Source organism: Stenella coeruleoalba, assembly GCF_951394435.1.
Source record: "Stenella coeruleoalba genome assembly, chromosome: 10".
Lineage (NCBI taxonomy): Eukaryota > Metazoa > Chordata > Mammalia > Artiodactyla > Delphinidae > Stenella > Stenella coeruleoalba.
This window is the reverse complement of record NC_137156.1, coordinates 30,361,560-30,377,545: the sequence shown is the minus strand read 5'-3', so window position 1 is coordinate 30,377,545 and position 15,986 is coordinate 30,361,560. Positions and strand designations below refer to the sequence as shown.

General features: G+C 43.5%; 1 protein-coding gene across 7 annotated transcripts in view; it reads right to left on the bottom strand.

Annotated features, from left to right (window-relative positions):
- ADGRF5 (adhesion G protein-coupled receptor F5) overlaps window positions 1–15,986 on the bottom strand; it is a 113,014-nt gene that overhangs the window by 78,491 nt on the left and 18,537 nt on the right. For 2 of the 7 annotated variants that reach the window (XM_079933733.1, XM_079933738.1), the window contains exon 1: window positions 577–611. The exons of the other annotated variants lie outside the window; for them this stretch is intronic. The gene's annotated coding sequence lies outside the window, so the exon portion shown is untranslated. Of the gene's footprint in view, window positions 1–576; window positions 612–15,986 lie in introns of those variants that run through there. 7 annotated transcript variants of the gene reach the window in all.

The following is a 15,986-nucleotide window of genomic DNA, read 5'->3' as shown; positions in this document are numbered from 1 at the left end:
ACTTCAAAATATTATTATTCTACTTCTCGGTACTGATTCTAAATTGTATCCTCCAGCCCACTCCACGCCATTGTGGAAGATGTTGTTGGTTGCCCCCTGACAGCTTACCCTCCATTTCCTCCCTGCTGCCAGCCTGGGCCTGGCTGTGCTCAGGGGGTGCCTTGTGATACGGGCCCTGGGTGTGCTTGGACATGTGGCACGCTGTGGATGCACTTTACCTCTGGATTTACTGTCAGTGGCACAGTAAAGGGCCTTATTATTTAATCCAGTTCTAACGGCATTACCTATAGTAAAGTGTGAATCACTATAAAAAATAAATCTTTTGATTCTATAGAAAATACTCACTGTCATACAGAGTGGAGTCAGAAAGAGAAAAACAAATATCATATAATTTTCCTTACATGTGGAATCTAGAAAAATGATACAGATGAACTTATTTGCAAAGCAGAAATAGAGTCACAGATGTAGAAAACAAACACGGTTGCCAAGGGGGCAAGGAAGGGTTTGATGAATTGGGAATAGGGATTGACATAAACACACTACTATTTATAAAATAGATAACTAATGAGAACCTACTGTATTGCACAGGGAACTCTCCTCAGTGCTCTGTGGTGACCTAAATGGGAAGGAAATCCAAAAAAGAGGGGATATATGTATACATATAGCTGATTCACTTTACTGTACAGCAGAAACTAACACAACATTGTAAAGCAACTCTACTCCAATAAAATTTTTTTTAAAAAAGAAGAAGGAGCAAAATAACATCCCTACAGATAAGAAAACATGGCCTAATCTTACCCACAAACAAGAACTATGAATTTCTATTTCAAAATAAATTTAAATACATTTTTAAAAAACATAGTAATCAACTATACTTCAATTTAAAAAATAATTCTATAAAAAATAAATAAAATACTACCCTTGACCAATAAGTAAATAAATAAATAAGAAGAATATCAAGACACATACACACAGAGGCAAACAGCTTAAATCATGTCTTAGAATACAGTTGATCCTTGAACAATGTGTGTTTGAAGTGCTTGGGTCTACTTACACGCCGATTTTTTTCACTAACTACACACGACTGTATGACACGATCCACAGTTAGCTGGTTGACTCCTTGTATGTGGAACCGGGATACGGAGCGCTGATTGTAAAGTTATACACAGATTTTCGAGTGCGGGGGTCGGGGGAGTGCCCTTAACCCCTACGTTGTTCAAGGGTCAAATGGATTCCAAATTTCTTACACTAAATATTTGTGGTATTGACTTTTTCTATACGAAATGGACAAAGACATTCCAGATTCTTTTTAATACTAAAAACCTATAATATTAAATTTAAGTAGTAGAGAACAGCTGAGTCTTGAGAATGCAAAGTAGCCTGGGGTTAAGCGTGTGGACACCAGATCTGCCCACTAGTAGCTCCTCAGAAACTTAACAGGTTATTTCATCTTTCTGTGCCTCAGTTTCCTCTTCTGTAAAATCAGGTTAATAATAAGACCTACCTCAGGGTTGTTGGGAAGATTAAATGAGTTCCGTACATGTATAAAGGCTTATAACGGTGCCTGGCAGTTAGTGAGCATGTGTGTTAGCTACCGCTATTTCTGCAGAAAAGAGGGTTTTGTTGTAATATCATGTAGGGATTTGGTACTGTCTTTGCCTTTCTTTTCTGCTGGCTTTGCCTCTGGTTCCGTACAGGCGGGCACTTTGAAGATGCCTCTAAAATATACCTTCTTGTGTTTGTCATGAGATGTGGTTCCTTTGGGGGTATCTTGAGTGGATTAGTATAGATGTAGATGAATGACACCAGCTGTGTTGGAAGGAATGAAGAAAACGTAGGAGGAGCCTGTACATTATCATGGGGGTAAAGGACACTAACAGAACTTTGCAGGCTGGCGGCTTTGGAAAGTAACTGTAAGAGAGAACTGAATGTCTGGTGGCAGAGTTCGCCCACTCCGGGAGAGGAAAGCTTGCAGACCTTGATACTTCAAAAAAGAGTGACAACGTGGGGGACCTTGACTCAGATGCATCTTGTCTTAAAAAACACCCTGCTGTCAGTCAGCTCCTGGGTTAACGCTTCTTTGAAAGCGCTGTCTTTTCCCTATTTGCGTCGGTTTGTGGGATGCCATCAACTCTGACATGGGACAGGGCGCTGTCAAGGTGGCTGTCCCTTTGCCTCACTGAAGAGCAATTCCTCTCTCATCCATAGTCCTGTTTGTTGCTAGGAACACTCTGTGCTCGTGGCACTCACTTTACAATGAAAACAAAGACAAACAGAAAACGGGACCACCATATGGTCTCAGCTGCAACCCAGAATTCACTGCTGATGGGAAGACTTTGCCCTGTCGCAGCTACAGCTGCCCTGCCGTTGGCTGGGACAGAGCCCTTCTCCTGAGTTCTAAGATGTTGTAGTTGGTGGCAAATTGAACCCAGACTTCAACCAGACTGCGATGGTGCAGCCTGAGTAACTAATTCACTAGTCGTGTTAATCTATGTTTGCGTTAGTATGAGGCGCCTCTTAGGGCTTGAGGGGATAACCTCATTGGAGACAGAGCTATTTGCTCAGGCAGAAATGTCAGCACCAAATAAATGTGTCTTTCCCAGCATGCTCCAGGCTGTGTCACGCCTCTGCCCTTCCCCCTTCTTCATCTGGCTAACTTTTAATGTCCAGTTAAATTGCAGATGTTATTTCTTCCAAGGACCCTCCTAGCTCTCCCCGGCTGGGCCATGTGTTTCCTCTCCCTGACCCCAAACTATCAGGTATGTGTCTTTCTGCAGGTACCAGACTGCACTCAAATGATCATTTTAATGCTTAATGCATTGACTGTAAGGGCCTTGAGGGCCGGGCCCCGTCTTATTTATCATATGCCCAGCTCCTCACTCGGTGCTGGCATGTCCTAGCTGATCCATAAAAGCAAACAAAAGGACTACCGTATGGTCCAGCAATCCCACTCCTGGGCGTATATCCAGAGACAACCATAATTTGAAAACGTACATGCACCTCAATGTTCACTGCAGCACTATTTACAATAGCCAAGCCATGGAAGCAACCTAAATGTCCAGTGACAGAGGAACAAATAAAGAAGATGTGGTACATATATACAATGGAATATTACTCAGCCATAAAAAAGAATGAAATGATGCCATTTGCAGCAATATGGATGGACCTAGAGGTTATCATACTAAGTAAGTCAAAGAAAGACAAATATTATACGATATCACTCATATGTGGAATCTAATTTAAAAAATGATACAAAATGAACTTATTTACAAAACAGAAACAGACTCACAGATTTCAAAAACAAACTTATGGTTACCAAAGGGGAAATGTGGGGAGGGAGGGATAAATTAGGAGCTTGGGATTAACATATGCGCACTACTATATGTAAGATAGATAGCCAACAAGGACCTACTGCATAGCACAGGGAACTCTACTCAAGATTCTGTAATAACCTATATGGGAAAAGAGTCTGAAAAAGAATGAATATATGTACAACTGAATCACTCTGCTGTACACCTGAAGCTAACTCAACTATACTCCAATAAATTTTTTTTAAAAAGGCAAACATAAGGAAACTGCTTCATTTCATTCCATGGCTGGGTTCTCCTCTTAACACTGGCATGTCCCATGGCTCAGTCTTTGGAACTCTTCTCTGTTGACACTTATTCCCCAGGTGATCTCCACCAGTTTTGTGGTTTAAATCTTTGTGCTGGTGACTTCCAAACATCTACCGCAATCACAGACCTCACTCCTGCCCTTCTGACCAGTACATCCAACTTCTCACTCGATAAATCCACTTGGATCTTCAATAGGCTCTCAAACGTAACATGTCCGAAAACAAAACTGGTCTTCCCTCCCAAGCTAGCTTTTCCAACAGTCTCTCCCATCTCAGTGAAGGGCGTCTCCATCCTTCCAGGTTAGCCAGACCAAAACTCTAAGACTCATCCTCGAGTCCTCCCTTGCACACTTTAATTTGTCAACAAATCCTGTCTACCTCCAAAATACACGCGTGGTTGGGTATTTCTTACCCCTTCCACTGCTATCACTCTCATCAAACCATCATCACCTCTTGCCTGGATGACCATCTTTACCTCTAATTGGTCTCTGTGTAAGACTGCAGTTAAAATGGTCTTCATAAGATCTAAGCTATGTAATGTCCACCTGCGCTCAGCCATGCTCTCATCTCACACAGTCAAGGTGAAAGTCTTTTCAGTGGCCTGTAAGGTCTACACCATTGGCAGCTTTGCTCCTCCCACCATATCCTCCCTTAATTCCTCTCCTTCTTTCCACGTTGCTCCAGCCATGCCGGCTTTCCTGTGAACCAGGTTGTGCCATCCCAGAGTCTTGGCACTGGCCATTCTCTCTGCCTCGATGCTTTTAGCCCAGATATCCTCGTGTCTCACTCCCTCACCTCATTCCCACCTTTGCCCAAACATTGCTTCCTTAGTGATGCCTTCCCTGACCACCATACGTCCCACTTCAGTCCTCCCAACCCCCTTCCCTGAGGAATTTTTTCCATATCACATATCACCTCTAATACACTATAATGTACTTATTTATTTTATTGGCTGTCTCCACCTTCTAACCCTCCACTAGGGTGTAAGCTCCCTGAGGGGAGAGATGCCTATTTGGTTCACTAAAGAAGCATATTTGAAAGTGTAACATGAAAGCAAAGGTAAGAACGCCACGATGTTAGTATATACACAGCAGAGGTAGACACCAAAGTCCATAATTATTCTACTTGTAAAACACTCACCCTTCCACGTCTTGGCAGGGTACGCCCTATTTGTCTTTTTTTAATCCACAACCAGATGTTGGTAACACTTTTGACCCAGTGTGACTCAGGGTCAGCTCTCCTTTGTTATTTCTATAACGAGGCCAGGAAAATTCCCCTCTGGCACTGACCTGTCCTTATGCAAGGAAGAAACCGACAGAAAATTGGGCGGTTTTATGGTATACAAATGGTCTTCTTCTTATCTTGTGTGTGTATCTTGGCAGACTCTGCTAATTGGAGTTGGTCATATTTGTACTCAGCTGCGGCCTCTCAGGTTTTATTTGCATTTGCTGTTACTGGATCCATTCCAGCGATAGACAGATTTATTATGCCTTCTTGGCATAAGTATCTTTCAGATACTTATATTATTTTGCTGTGGAAGATCCCAAAGCTTTCCATCTTTTGGACCAATTGGATACAGTTGACTTCCATATTCTACCCACCTTCTTATGTCTCCTGTGATGGTCCTAGCTTTGGTCAGAAATCCAAAGCACCCTCCAAGTGAAGTCCTATTTTGGACCACGGCCAAGACTACCTTCCCTGCCTTTTCTTGGAAGAGGGAGAGACAGCATATGGGAAAATGGAGACAGATGCAGGACACAGATCTGTAGAGGTGACATCAACAGCCTTCTCTTGGCCTTTGTTGACCTTTTCTTATGCAGGGTTGACCGTCAGTGGCCTGGCAATCATCCCTAGCCTTTGGATTCCACCTTTGGCTCTTACAGGTGACCCACTAGCCCATCCATGCAGCAGGAAGTTGCCCATATGTCAGCCACATGCTGCAGCCTTGGTGTGCACGGATGTCAGAGTTATTGATGGACCACATGTATCACTGACTCCTCCTCCTTTATCCCCGCCCCCATCCCCACTACCCTCTCTTTCAGCAACATGGAGAAGAGCTAGGTATTTGAGGACATGGGCATTCCTTCTTGTCTTGGTCTGGGAAGGAAGCTCTTTTGAAGGAAGCTGAATCTGGTCTCAAGTGTGCAAGTTCCTTTGTACGTGAACATGGGTGGCCGCTCCTCTTCTAACTTCTGCTCCTTCACTGTGTGTCCTGGGTGCAGGTGCTCTGATGCAGGTATCATATGCCTCAGGCAGCAGTGAGGGCATCTGCTAACATCCCTAGTCCCCATAAGGGCACTTTCCATCCCGATTCAGGGCCTCAACACTTCCTCTGCCACCAAAACAAAGGTTCCCCCATTTTTGCCTTTGATCGGAGAGGTGGTTTCCTCAGAATTTATCAAGCCAGTGAGTGAATAGCCATGATGCTAAACGCACCAGACAAATGAGAGCTGAAGAGTCACACATGCCAAGAGAAAAGTCAGAATCACAGGATTTGAGAGCCAAGGGGACCGGGTGATCATGCATTCCAGCGACCATGCTAGAGGGAGCTGAGAGGCTTCACCAAGGCCACAACACCCATTAGTGTCGGAACCAGAATTAGAATTGATATCTCCTGTCTTCCCAGGCAGGACTCTTAGCATGGTGCCTTGGCGCCTGCCCCAACCCCCTCTGAATACTCAGATACCCTTTCTTCTTACCTCTAAATTAAGACAATTCCCCAGGTACAGGTAAGGGGTTGATCCCTACACCTAATGCCTAAGATACAGTGATGATTTCTGAGTAGAGAGAGACAGTAGTCTCTCTCTAGACCTGTAGTCTTTTCTTTATGATGCTTGGTCCACAATTTAATTAGTGCCAGAAATGATGCTCTAAGTAAGTTATGCCAAAGCTTATATCCTTTCAAGAAAGAAGGTTAAATGATTCTTTCTACTGTATTAGGATACAGCTGAACTGAAAGTTAGTGAAGGGCACCATAGTGGTCTGAAAATTTTGGCGCCAGGTAACATAAGCAGTGTAGACTGTCACCTCTGTGGGAGGATTTGAGAAGCAATAGATAAACCTATGTCCACCTGCCTCTAATTCCTAAACTTACACCTTTAGAGACAAATTGCTTTAAGCGAAGGAACCACCTCTGCTCTGACTCAGATGCCTTTGAAAGGTGGATATATTATCCATTTCCAATGAGTTGCATGTAAGCATGAATTAGTTTAAGTCATCAAAGAGGCTTTAATAACAAGAAGGCAATTGGGTAAGGGGGGGAGGGGTAAATTGAGAGGCTGGGATTGACAATATACACACTACAATATATAAAATAAATAACAAATAAGGATCAACTGCAGAGCACAGGGAACTCTGCTCAAAACTCTGTAGTGACCTATATGGCAAAAGAATCTAAAAAAGAGTGGATATATGTATATGTATAACAGATTCACTTCGCTGTACACCTGCAACTAACACAACATTGTAAATCAACTACACTCCAATAAAATTTTTTAAAAAGAGGGCAATGGGGTTAGAGAGAAGTGGGGGATAGTGGAAAGGGGGGAGTATTTCAGAGAGCAGTTCTTATCTGTGTCTGAGAGCAGACAGCTTATTTATTAAAATTATCCTGCTAATTGTTGGTGGAATTGCTACAATCACGTGGCCCAACAATCCTCTTATTTATGTTGGTTTTCTCACTCCTCCAAATCACCATTTCACATTTTCTCTTTTCTCCTCACTCCTGGCTGTAGTCTTGCCTCCTACTTCATTGAGAAAACAGAATCAATCAAACGCTCGTCTTCCTATATGCAAACATCCCACACTCTTGCACCTGAACTGCCCTCTGGTTTGAGAGGATGACTCAGCCCTGCTCCTGCCGACGACCTGCCTCTTCCTCCACTCGGCTCTGGGTGCCATTTCCTCTTTCATCTTCAGCACTGGATCAGTCCCAGTAGCACACCAACATGTTCTAGAATCTCTCTTGAAAAGCCTTTGACATCTGTCTCTTTCCTCATTGACTGCAATATTTTTCTGCTCCCCTTTACAGCAACTCTTGACCAAAGAGCTGAACACATTGACTTTGTCTCCACTTCTTCACCCCTCTTCTTTGGCTCCCAAGTCAGTCAAATCCATCTTCCTTCCCTAGCTCTGCACTAGCGACTCTCATGACCGTCACCATGGTCTCCACATCACCATGGTCAATGGTCCATTTGCTGCTCTCATCCTCCTTGACTCTGCAGCACCATGTGACAGAGCTGGCTGCTCCTGCCTCCTTGAAATCCCATTGGCATCCAGTCTTCTGATGTTCCTCCTACCCCACGGGTTCCTCGCACCTCTCAATCCCCTTGGCGCCCTTTCTTTCTCTACCTGCCCTCTATATTTAGCCTGCCCCAAGCCTTGTCCATGGTCCCACATCCTTTTCCACCTGTACTTTCTTCCAGGGTGGCCTCACCTGGTTCCACACTTGAAAAAACATTCGTGGATGAGGGCAAAGTAAAGATATTTCTAGACATATAAAGACTGAAAGAGTTTGTATCTCCCTGGCCCTGGATGAAAGGACTGTAGGATAAAAAAAAAAAAATGATTTGGGGGCATGGACCCTTTTGGCCATCTGGTAAAGACTATGATTCCTTCTCTGAATAATGCTTTGAAATGTATAGAACAAAATACATAGGATCACAAGAGAAAATAATTATATTGAAATATAGTTATCAAAATAGTAAAACAATGTGATTTAGTAATATATTTACTTCTTTCTTAATTTATTCAATTAAAAAATTTAATGAGGCAGCTTTAATGACCATCACACATTTCATGTGCTGATGGGAATAAACTAGAGTTCTGAGGGTCTGCAACACAGTAATGTGATACCAAAATATCTGCGATTTCTATTGGTGACAAAGTCATAGGTACTGCTAATACTGCTGTGGCTTGTTACCTAGGTTCCTAATTAAAGGAAATCCTAAATTGCAGTTAGAGGTTAGTAAAAATAAAGATATATTTTTCCCATTCAAGTTTGTGGACCCACCGCCAAATTTTATTCATGTGACGTCCATGAACTTAAGATAATGTAGTTAAGAAAGAAAAATGGACACTCAAGAACTGATCACTTAAAATCTGTTTTTTAACTACTAGTTTTTTAAATTATTAGTTAAAAATGACTAATTTGGAGGTGAGATTATAATAGAAAATATGAAAATACTAAGTAGCTGTGACAAGGAACACCGTAGGTATTCAACGAATACATTTTTAATGACTGAATCAAGGGGAGGTTTTGTTTTGCGGCTCATCCCGTTTTCGGGGGCTAGGATGTCTATACCGTCAGGAGAATCCAGCGCTTTCAAGGGCACAGTCACGGCGTGGTTATGGCTGCTAACACACCATGCCCACCAAGGCTCCCCAGTAGGGTTGCAGGAGTCCCCCTACATAGATGGGGAGGTATTCCACCATCTTAGCCAAAGAGTGAAAATAACTTCTAAGGTAGAGCTAGAAATCCCCAACACATAAGAGGTGCTCAATAAATTTCCCAAGACCTACAATACAAAGGTAACACTACTAGATCAGTATCACCTTCTGGTCAACCAGCGAAGGCCATCCCTGTGCTAAAGATGGCCATTCCCCATCCCCCAGGGACACATCCCACCTCCCTCCTGAGTCCCTGCTCCGTGGCTCCTGCTTCACGTCTTAAGAGTGGGGTCCCTCCACCACCACTTCCCTCAGTTCTTCAGAGCCATGATGTATTCTTTTTAAAATGCTCTTTCAAGAATACATACTATGTCAGGCACAATGACAACATTTGTTTGAGAAAGAACTCGGAAAAGGTTGGGCTGATGCCTGTGTCCGTGAGCAACAATGGTTCTGAACTCCAGCCCCAAGAAGGGGCCTAAAATAAGCTCGCTGAGGAGAAGCATAAAGTTGGGAGCACAGTGGTGAGAATGGAAAATGAAGCACAAATGGAAATTAATCAACATTTCTGAAGTTCAGCTACTTGGGGAGCAGGAAAAACGTGCTTTTAAAAAGCCTAGAGATGTGGGATGCTGGAAAACCAGATGGCTTGTAATTGAGCCCTGGAGAAACGAGCTATTCCATCATTAGCAAGACCTTGTTAGACCACTTTTTATTTTACCTGAAGTGAATCTTTTAAAGAAAATGGAAAGGCACACACTGTCCAGATATTACACATATTACTCAGTAAACTAGCTCCTGTTCAAAACAACTTGCTTGTTTTAATATTAGGAAAAGCATTAGTTGTTCACTTCGAGTGCCCTACCCATAGGTTTATGAAATTCTGTCTCCCCAAATCTAAGTTGTGCATAAGACATCTCTTTGGAATCTCCTTTACTCACTGGTCTGTTCCATTTCATACCATGATGGCAAACTCTTGAGACCCTGTCTGACCTTCCAGTGTGCTTGGTGATCAAGTTGGTAAACCCAAAGTTTAGTTGCCCTGCGTTCTAGCCTGTACTTTTTGAGTGTTTCAGGGACAGACGGAGTTAAGAGATGAAGGGAAAGGTGTTCACAGTGGCTGCTACAGCCCTTGGCAATGGCCCAGCACTGTGCACACTGTCACTGTGCTGCATGGAAGTTGCCCGGCTCCCCTCAGCTCCACGACCTGTCCCAGAACAATGAGTCCAGGTTTCCAAGTTCAAGACTGTTCCTAACTACATCACCACCTATAATTCAAAGCTGGCCTCTTGGGACCACTGAACTATCTTTAGACCTGGTGCATAGTACACAAAACATAGCTACCTATTAACAATTACATGGTGATTCCAGGACCACACCCCTTCGGTTTACCTTGTCTGACCTGGAACATTAAGATAGGGAAAACAACATATTGATATTTTTAGTCTTTTCCTGAATTCCTCAAATGTTCCATTTTCCATTTTACTTAGAGTCAGTGAGATCTGGACTTTGTGCTTTACCCAGTGGGATATTCACACACATCCCTCTTCCTAGGACTCTTTATTTGAACCGGCTGGACCCTCACTAAACAAGGGCACTCTTATGAATGAGCTCCAGCCCTTGGATCACTTACTGGTCTACATCAGAAATGGTCCCATATCTTCCCTTCTTAAGTGCCAGAATCACCTTATACAACAAATGCCTGATCAGGGATATTTATGTATAAATATAACATATATATGACTAACAGGAGCGATATTTAAGTAAACTTCTATGGTTGACATCATAAAATTTCCCAGGAATCACATAACGACAAAGAGTGAAAACTGGTTCCCTACACCCATGAATACACACATGCACACGGGCACACGCATGCACGTGTTCACCTCCCTCTCTCTGTGTCTCTCTGTCTGTCTTTCTCTCTCTCTCTCTCTCACACTCACTTCTCTGCATCGTAAAATCCGATTGAAGAAGGCAACAGCCTGCGCTCATAATTCTGGACCATGGAAGCATCTAGTATATTTGACATCTGGACCAGATTTTTTTATTAACTCTACCCTCTTTTATATGAGAACATTATTTTCAGTAATAGTCCTTATTTTCTTGATTAATTCTTTAGATTTAAAACAATTAAAAAAGAGAAAAATTTTCACTTAAATATTAATTTTCGGTAAAACATTGAGGTGTGAGCTAAAACGTGTAGTTGTCAAATAAAGAGTACACCATGCGGGTAGTACTCTGCTTCACTGTTTTCAATTTTAAACACAAATCAGAACTCTATGAAGTCCCACAGAATGACAGAATTGAAGCAACTCTTGTTCCGTTTATTTGTCTCTACAATTACTGTGCTAATGTTACTTATTTTTAGCCTGCTGTTCAAATGCAGGGATATGTCATGCCCCAGGAGATAGTCACTTCAAGCAACCTCAGACAGTTCCAAACCATTAGGAACTTATTCTTGGAACACGAACATGTAGTGGAGTCCCTCTGTGCCAGGAGTCAGTATATGACTGAGTTTTCTGAATCAACTTCTATGTAGAACACAATCTTTATTAAATATGTGTGGAATCTAGAAAAATGATACAGATGAACTTATTTGCAAAGCAGAAATAGAGACACAAATGTAGAGAACAGACATATGGATACGGGGGGCGCGGGGAACGGGGATGGGATGAGTTGGGAGATTGGGATTGACATATATACACTACTACGTACAGATAACTAGTGAGAACTTACTGTATAGCACAGGGAACTTTACTCACTGCTCTGGGGTGACCTGAATGGGAAGGAAATCCAAAAAAAGAGGGGATATATGTATACGTATAGCTGATTCACTTTGCTGTACAGCAGAAATTAACACAACACTGTAAAGCAACTATACTCTGATAAAAATGAATAAAAAATAAGTAATACAAATATGGTAACTAGCAGCTTAGATTCTATTACTGAAACTCACCCGTGATGACAGCAATTGTTTAGAACTTAGACCAACAAAAATTTTTTTTTGGAAGAGTATTTTGCCACTGACATTGTTTGGAATTGCCACTGCATGGTGATCATTAAAAAAAAAAAAAAAAGACTTTTAGTTGGTTTTATTATTGATTTTAAGTTCTCTCCAGACATGTACCACCTTATTGCCTGCAGCCGGGGTGACATTTCCCCACCACCAACCCTCGTGCCCCGGATTCCAGAGCGTTTCTTGTAAGCTTGTCATGCAACCACAGGAGACCTCGGTGTCAAAGGGTAGCTCGTTTTCTCTTTATCAGCTTCCTCTGTTTTAACTTGGAGCAGTCTTTTTTTTTTTCAATGGGAAACTAGCTAAATTAATTATATTGCATATACACAATAAAATACCATGAAGAGAGCAAACACATATATAGTCTTTGGTTGAACCATATACCATTCTAAGTGCCCTACATTACATATACTATCTCACATGATTTCCCAACACTACTCCTACTATCCCATTTTACATATGAGACAAGAAGTTAAGTAACATGCCCAAGATGACACACACATATATATATTTTTTTCTATGTCATAATGTCGACATTCAGTCCAGTAATCCTCCACTGTAACAGCGTGGAGCAGTCATTTTAGCGATACAGACCCGAAGAGCGTGGAGGAAGGACTTGCCACCAGCAAATGTAAGTGGTGGAGAGCCCTTGGCAAAGGAAGACCACGTGAACCCCCAGACCCTAAAGGCATTGCCCATCTTCTCCAAGGGAAGCTCATCTTCCCAGAGTCCCCCACCTGCTCCTCATTTCAGCTCCCTCTGGGAACATCTCCCTGACCCTGAGGAAGGAAGAACTGCACAGTCTCTTTCTCAGTGCACTTCTAAGCCACCCTAGGCCACCTGGAAAAAAAAAAAAAGTGTGTGTGTGGTACTGACTGGGGGTCAGAAGGGAAGCCAGCTTCTGCTCCACTTAATCCTGAAGGAAGGAAGCAGGAAGCCCTGCTTCGGGGATTGGGCAAAGCCTCCTCCAGGACGGGCTATCCTGTTCCCTCCTGACCCTCTCCCTGATCAAGGATCCAGTGCAGAAAACAGAGCCTCTGCCGCATGTCCCATGCCTCTCCCAGGAGCAGAGACAAGAAACAATCCTTAAGGCTACTACTAAGTGTTTACATACTGCCAGGCAGTGGTCAGTACCCAGCTGGGCCTCACGTCTCTGAAAGGGGGGCACGATTGTCATCCCCATTTCACAGAAAGTCTGTAAAGCTCAGCCTCAGAGCCTCTGAGGTGGCGAAGATAGAACCAGAGCAGCCCATGTCCTAGGCCTATCTGTCCTGCCTGGGGTAGGGTTGGCTGGGGGTGAACCCTCCCATGCCTCTAGCATCTGTAGAAACCAGAGCATGAACCTTCACAACCTGCTGTTGTGCTGTTGGCTGTACAGCATCGGGGCCCGTCTATTACCATGAATCAAGTCTGGCTGCTCACAGAGCAAGACTGAGAAGTGGGCATGAAACCAACACAACACTGTAAACCAACTATACTCTAATATAAAATTTTTTAAAAACATAAAAAAAAGAAATGGGCAAAGTGAATTTCTTGATAACTTATTAGTATAATATGTGTATAATCAGATGCTGGGCATCTTCTCACTCTTACATCCAGGTCTTCCTGCTGTACCTGCCCCTCAAAATATCCCTTCGCATGAAAACATTGTGAGCAAGGATGAATTGAGTTAAGTATCATAATAGGGACGGTGTGGGGGGTTTGCATCACACATTCTGCCTCTTCAATATGCCTCTTCTTCCAAGTCATGCATCATTCATTCCTTCACCAAATGTTGTTGAAAACCTGTGCACCAGACACTAATGGAGACCTTGGAGATAAGCAGTAACTAACACAACTGTCCCCGAGGAGTTTCATTCCAGCTGGAGGAACGTGCTGGCTGGCCTCTCGGTTCATTTCCACCCTTCTCTGCCGTGCTCTGTGCCCCGGGGGACCCACCCCACACCCTGCAGTGCCTTGTTTCTGGGAGAGCAGGAGATGCCAGCAGGAGATCGTAGGATGGGAGGAAAGGGGAGCCAGGGATGTACTCCCCCCGCTCCTTTTGGGGCTACAGTTTGGCAATGGCCTTATTGTGTTGCTCCACCCTCAGCCATGGATTCTGGGGGACCCCCTCTCCCACATCCACAGGTCTTGCCAGGCTCCTCTGACACCCCACCCAAAACATCTGGCCCCTTCCTGCCCTACGGGAGGGGATCAAGGGCTTCCTGGTACTGCTAGTGGCTTGTTGACAAAATGCCTTCACCTTTTCAGTTAACCTTTGAGAGTGATTTCCTTCCTGGTGTGGCCTTGACTGATACAGTAATATTGACAATAAACAAACAAATAAGTTATGTACCAGATGAGCGAAAATGCTATATAGAAACGTAAAGGCAGCAAGGAGTATGTGTGTGTATTCACGTGTGTCGGTGGCATCACGCCCCTCTTTCTAACAAGTTACTGGAAATCCCCTTTCCAACCCTCGCCACATCCGTCCCCAGCCTCACTAGCTCAAATCCCACGTTATTGGGTTTTCCACCGGGTCCTCAATTTTTCTTATCTGTATTAACCAGAGCAGGTCAGCCTCTGACAGCGCCAGCCTTCAAATGTGTATCCCAATTTCCCAAGCAAAGTGCCCTCCCCTGGTCACCATCCTAGTTCCGAGGTGATAGTACGAATTATCGACAACCAGAAATGTTTTTTATGACATGTAGTTTGTGAGTCGACTTATAGTTTAATTTTCTGTGTTTGGGGAGCCTGTACACTCTTCAACCATGGAAAGCCCGCAGAACAAATTCCAGTACTCGTTCTGGAAACTATTTGCTAGAAAAAGGACGATGCTCAGGGTGCGTTCAAAGTATCTTCCTCTCCTGCCCTGCCTTTCTGCTGGCCTTAGACTCCACCACCTGTTGACTGCCAAGTCACGCTCATCTATTTCTCTATTTTTTGTTGTTCTCCTCCCCTGCACCTCAGATCCATGGGTGAGACCTTGGGGCCCACTGCTCTTCCCACCATATGAGGGAACCTCTTGGTGTGTACCGTTCAGCACTTAATAAGCCTACGTGGTCCACTGACCGGGACTTCCTGGTCCTGCCTGCAACCTTCTCACCAGAATCTCAGGGTGGGGTCCAGAATCATTATGAACAAGCTCTCTGGGTGACTCCTGTGCAAACTAAACTCTGAGAAGTACTGTCCTAGAGACCACCCACCCTGTTCCACCACAAAGGGCTTTGCAGGGGCCTTTACCTCTCCCCCCAATTCACCTTACTTTTCCTTTTCTTCCCCCATTTTTCAGATGACTGCAAAGCAAAAGAGACTCACTCTTCCCTCGTTTAACTAGGGATTCTTTTCTATGTGTAGGAATCGTGCCATAACATGGTCGGCCGAGTGGCCAAGCTCCAGGCATTTAGAATGAACACAAACGGACGGGGCTAAGCTGGGGCTGGAACCCAGGTGAGTTCAAAGGTGTGGGGGAGACGTCAGGAAACATGAGAGCACTGGGCACCTGTGAGCTTGGGGAGGCCACAGGGTAACTAGACAACCAGACTGGTGTATTTGGGGGACTTCCACTAAAATCCCTAGGTGAAAATTAAACAAATGAGGGGAAAGAGCAAGTTAATAAAAGTTTGTTTCTTGGACTCAATGAAAGTAGTTTTCTGCTTATTTCCTTTTCATACAATCACAGTTCATTCAGATTATTTTTAGTAACTTCCCTTTGACCTCATTGTTTCAAAACTCCTAAGTGACTTTCAGTAAAGGTTGAATTTTATTGTAAGGATATAGAATGTGGAACTCCACTAATTAATTTTCCTGGTAAATGAAGGCGAAACACTGTGTAGTACTGAGAAGTCTTAAAGCATATATTTAGCCCTTTTCTTTCTTTTGAAACAGAGATAGTTAATAGAATTGATCCTACTTTGGATGAAAGAGTTGCTTCCAGACATTCAGCATGGCATTTGCATTTCAATACTCCACAAAGAGGAGTTTAAG